Below are 6092 nucleotides of genomic sequence, written 5' to 3' on the forward strand. Positions count from 1 at the left end.
TGCAAATTTCAACTACACTAAGATGTTAGATTGGCAAAACCCCCAAACTTTGATAACATTAATAGTGGTGAGGCTCTCAGGATAAAGGTACTCTGATACGTTGCTAATGGGAGGCAAATGACACAACATCCAGAGCAGTAATTCTGGCATTGTCTAGCAAAATTATACATGTAGTTACTAGTTGAGCCATCCCACTTGTACGAATCTATGTCAAAGATACACTTGCAAAAATAAAAAAAAATAACTTATACACATATTATAACAAAAGACTAAACAACCCAGAAGACTGACTGAATAAACTATAGTATAATCCATTCAGTATTAGATAACTGTAAAAAGGAATGAGGAAGAAATTTGTATCCCGATACAGGGTTGTGGTAGCCAAGGAGATGTGCTATTTGGAACTTCTTTCCAAAAATAACTTGCTGCAAGGAGTGCATCTTTACTGATGCTTTTTGCTTTTTCACATGTATTTGCTTCAATGTATTTGCTTCTTGAGAGAGAGAGAGAGACAGACAGACAATGTGAGTTGGGGAGGGGCAGAAAGAGAAGGAGACACACACTCTGAAGCAGGCTCCAGGCTCTGAGCTGTCAGCACAGAGCCCAATGCGGGGCTCAAACCCAGGAACCATGAGGTCGTGACCTGAGCCGAAGTCACCTGCTTAACTGACTGAGCCACCCAGGTGTCCCCTTTGCTTCTTTAATCATGATTTCTTTTAGTTCTTTGAACATATTTATAACGGCTACTTGGATAGCTTCGTCTGATAAATCTAACACCTGGGTCACTCTCACAGGCGGTTTCTGTTGCCTGCTTTCTATTATACAGGTCATAGTTTCCACTTTCTTTATATTTCCCACATTGTTTTTGCTGTTGTTGGAGAATGCATATTTTAGATAATATATTGTAGCAAGTCTGGGTATTGTCCACCTACCACTTCTGAAACTTGTTATTGTTATTTGCTTGCTTATTTGTTTAATGACTGCTGGATTCTTTTATTGGAGCCTATTTCCCCTAACCCCGTCTGCCTACAGAGTTAAGCCTCTGATATTTGCCCTTCAGAGACACAGTCTTTTTAGGCCCACTGTCATCCTGGGCTCACAGTGGTTTTGACAGGGCTCTCTTTGTCTCTTTCCCTAACTATACCAATCTGTTAAGCTTTCTGAATGCCAGCTGATTGCTTTATTATTTTCAACAATATCCAGGGCATAGATTGCCCCACAGATTAAAGCAATCAAATTTGAGTTCCTTTGAAGGGACAGTTTCTCTTACTGTTTGAATTTTGTTCTGACCTCAGGTAGGCTCCTTCCATTGTCTTGTGCCCACTGTCCCTTATTAGGAAAACTAGCTGCTGACAATTTAGCCTGTATGTCTAATGATACCAATCTCCTCCCAGTTCCCTTTCACCATCATTTCCATTCATTTTGTAAGTGTCCTTAAGCTTGAATGTCTCCACACTCCATTGCAAGTAAAACTAACACGGTGGAAGAGATTAAAAGATACATTTTTTAAAAAGTTTATTTTGAGAGGGGCGCCTGGGTGGCGCAGTCGGTTAAGCGTCCGACTTCAGCCAGGTCACGATCTCGCAGTCCGTGAGTTCGAGCCCCGCATCGGGCTCTGGGCTGATGGCTCAGAGCCTGGAGCCTGTTTCTGTATCTGTGTCTCCCTCTCTCTCTGCCCCTCCCCCGTTCATGCTGTGTCTCTCTCTGTCCCAAAAATAAATAAATGTTGAAAAAAAAAAAAGTTTATTTTGAGAGAGAGAGAATGACTGGGTGAGGGGCACAGAGAGGGGGACAGAGGATGTGAAGTGGGCTCTGTGCTGACAGCAGAGAGCCTGATGTGGGGCTCGAACTCACAAACCGTGAGATCACGACCTGAGCTGAAGTCAGACATTAAACAACTAAGCCACCCAGGTGCCCCAAAATACACGTTTTATTTATTTTTTTTTCTTACAGCAAGTGTAAGCAGGGGAGGGGCAGAGAGAGAGAGGGGGAGAAAGAATCTTAAGCAGGCTCCATGCTGAGCATGGAACCCAACACAGGGCTCCATCCCATGACCGTAAGATTCTGACCTGAGCCCATATCAAGAGTTGGACGCTCAACCTATTGAGCCACCTAATTCCCCTAACAGGTAGATTTTGGGTCTGCTTCTCCCCCCAGGCAAAGCATCTTTGCCAAGGCTCTGGAACTGGAGACAATGGCATGCTACTCACTCAGTGACATCCCCAATTTAGGAACTGGGCCCTTGAGGAGTGGAGTAGAGACCTCAGGTCTTCTTGGTTGGCCTCTCCCTCATGGAACCACCACTTTATGAGCCAGGCCAAGGGCAATCAGGACCCTTGTACTCTCGCTAAGCCAGGTCTAAGCCAAAGCCTCCATCCTGCCTCTTCGCTACACTTGCCTAGAATTTAGCTTCACCAACCAGTAGCTGGGGGCAGCATGAGAAACACCGATATGCTAGCCCTTCCTGGAAGACAGCCCCCTGACTGTGAGCTGGGAGGACAAGGAGTCTTGTGTTATTGGTTGTGCCAGTCTGGCGCAGAGGTTCAGTCTCACTGATTTGGGAGAGAAAAGGGGGGAAACAGGTCTCAGTTCAAATACTATAAACTCTCACTGTTTCTGCTGAATTTTGGTAGAATTTTTGAATAAATGTTTCTTCATTTGCTGAATGTCCTTAGGACAATTTCCAGAGACTTGAAGTGATTTTGTTTTTATCATTTTAACCAGTTTTCCTGGGGAATGGGCCCATAGGCACCTCATGCTGTCATACTAGAAGTTCCTCTAAAACTAATTTTAATAAAGTGTCACCAGGGCACCTGGGTGGCTCAGTTGGTTGAGCATCTGACTGTTGATTTCGATTCAGGTCATCCCAGGGTTGTGGGATGGAGTCCCGCATTGGGCTCTGCACTGGTCATAGAGCCTGCTTAAGATTCTCTCTCCCTCTCCCTCTGCCCCACCCCCCCCATTTACAAAAATAAAAAATAAATTTAAAAAAGTAAAGCGTCAAGGCGCTTGGGTGACTCGGTCAGTTGAGTGCCCGACTTAGGCTCAGGTCATGACCTCACAGTTTGTGGGTTCAAGCCCTGTGTTGGGCTCTGTGCTGACAGCTCAGAGCCTGGAGCCTGCTTTGGATTCTGTGTCTCCCTCTGTCTCTGCCCCTCCCACGCTCTCTCTCTCCCTCTCTCTCAAAAATGAATAAAATATTAAGAAAATATATTAAAAATATTTTTTGAAGTAAAGTGTCACCTATGGAAGGAAGGAATATTTTTCTGAATATGATTTTGACTTTGGAACCCATGTAAGTAATGTACATAATTTAAAACAAATTTTAAAAAGCAGTACCTAAAAATGGAAAATAAGTAAAAAATCTAACTGTATATCAGGTTGGTGGCATAACAACATGGAAAAATAATTCTTTTTTCTTTTTTCTAAATATTTATTTTATTTATTTTTTTTTAATTTTTTTTTCAACGTTTATTTATTTTTGGGACAGAGAGAGACAGAGCATGAATGGGGGAGGGGCAGAGAGAGAGGGAGACACAGAATCGGAAGCAGGCTCCAGGCTCTGAGCCATCAGCCCAGAGCCTGACGCGGGGCTCGAACTCACGGACCGCGAGATCATGACCTGGCTGAAGTCGGACGCTTAACCGATTGCGCCACCCAGGCGCCCCTAAATATTTATTTTTGAGAGAGACAGAGGGACAGAGTGTGAGCTGGGGAGGAGAGAGAGAGGGGGAGACACAGAATCTGAAGCAGGTTCCAGGCTCCGATCTGTCAGCATAGAGCCCAACTTGGGGCTTAAACTCACAAACTATGAGACCAAGACCTAAGCCAAAGTCAGAGGCTTAACCAAATGAGCCACCAAGGTGCCCTGAAAAAAACAATTCTTAAGAAACCTAAAAATAGGTTTTTGACTGTATATACCTACTGTGATATATACAGTGGTTTGCTAAAGTTACTCTCCTAGAGCCAAATCAAATTATGTTAATGTCATTAGGAACCAAGATTTTTTTTTTTTTTTTTTTGAGAGAGAGCAAGCAAGAGAGAGCGCTCATGTGAGTTGGAGAAAGGCAGAGGAAGAAAGAGAGAGAATCTTAAACAGGCTCCACGTCCAGCTCAGAGCCCCATGCAGGGCTCAATCTCACGACCATGAAATTATGACCTGAGCTGAAATCAAGAGCCGGATGCTCAATTGACTGAGCCACCCAGGGGTCCCAAGGAAACAAGATTTTTTATTTAAGTGACATCAGTATAAAACTAAACAAATTAAGTAAAAACTCTGTAATCTTGTAACTGAATTGAAAAAATCAGTATGAATTCATGATTTATTTTAAACTTTTTTTTAATGTTTATTTATTTTTGACAGAGAGAGAGAGAGATAGAGCATCCGAAGCGGGCTCCAGGCTCTGAGCTGTTGGCACAGAGCCTGATGCGGGGCTTGAACTCACAGACCATGAGGTCATGACCTGAGCTGAAGTCTGATGCTCAACCAACTGAGCCACCCGGGTGCCCCGATTTATTTTACTTTTAAAAATATGTATTTATTAGCTCTGCCCACTAAAAGGCCTAGAACAAGCCTCTAGATCTAACTCCCATGTGATAGGAAATGCATGGGATAGAGAAACATGTTACATGGAGATGGAATCAGCCAAGTCCAGAATTTCAGAAACTCTAGAGTATAAGCGACCCAATTTCTTCCACAAATAAATGGCAAGAAAAAAGGAGAGGGAAAAGAAACCATCAAAGTTTAACAGAAACTTTAGAAACTCATACTAAATGCAGTATAAACATTTTTTTTGAATCCTGGTTCAAACAAACCAACTACATATGAGACTCTTTGGGAATAATTAGGGAAAATTGAACACTGAACAGTTATTAGATGATATTAATAAGTAACCGGGTATTTTAACAAATTAGATGAAGGAATTGCTAACTTTTTCAGGGGAGACAATAACATTAAGAAATTTTTAATGTTTTTATTGTGTATTTTTATTTTCTGATTTGAACAAATGAGCCTCAAAAAGTTATGAGATGATCAGGAAAATTTAAACAATGAATGGATATTTGATATTAAGGAATTATTGTCTCCTTATGATAATATTATGATCATATAACAAAAAATTTATCTTTTATATTTATATACTCAACTGCCTATCATCATTATGTAGTGATAAGACTTTACCAAAAAAAAGGATTCTTTTTTTTTTAAGTGTATTTATTTATTTTTGAGAGATACAGAGACAGCGTGAGCAGGGGAGGGGCAGAGAGAGAAGGAGAGAATCCCAAGCAGGCCCCATGCTGTCAGCACAGAGCCTGATGCCAGGCTCAAACTCACCAAACCGTGAGATAACCTGAGGGGAAACCAAGAGTCAGGTGCTCAACTGACTGAGCCACCCCAGGTGCCCCCCAACAGAGGATTCTTAAATGCTTATAGAACTATTTATGGATAAAGTAATATTGTATCTGGAATTCGCTTGAAAATAATCCAGGTTTTTGTTGCTTTTGAAGGGGGAGGGGTTGGTTGTAGGTGAAACAAGATGGACCAGATGTTACTATTAAAGGTGAGTGATCACTATTCATTAAAGTTCATTAGACATTTTCCCAACTTTTCTATATGTTTAAAATTTCCCATAATGGAAAGTTTTAAAAATAAGCAAAAAGTTCTACCCATGATTCTCTAATGGGAAGAGAAGAGTTGGGAAGAGGAGTTGTAGGAATCCTTGATGGGTAGGCAGGAAGTTCTGGGGCAGATAAGTCCATTGAGGGTACTGCTGTGGGTAACCCGTAGCTGAGTTGTGACCAAGACCTCGCTGTAGAATGATGTGTGTCTTCCTGGGCCCTCCTGAGCTAAGCAAGTATCAGGATAAATAAAGTTCAAGTTCTGGTGTTTAATACTTTGCTAAGGCAGACCCCACATGACCAAATCCAACTTATTTTTTTCCTTTTCCAAAATACCAATCCAAGTCTCAACCATCCTACTGGACCCAGCTCAAACCCTTCCTTTTCTTAACTAACTGCATATCTAGTCATCTCTCTTTTTCTATATTTCTGTCACTCATTTTGTCTTCTTGTTTGTTCCCTCATATTGTGAGTTG

The sequence above is a fragment of the Felis catus genome, chromosome D3 (assembly GCF_018350175.1).
Source record: "Felis catus isolate Fca126 chromosome D3, F.catus_Fca126_mat1.0, whole genome shotgun sequence".
NCBI lineage: Eukaryota > Metazoa > Chordata > Mammalia > Carnivora > Felidae > Felis > Felis catus.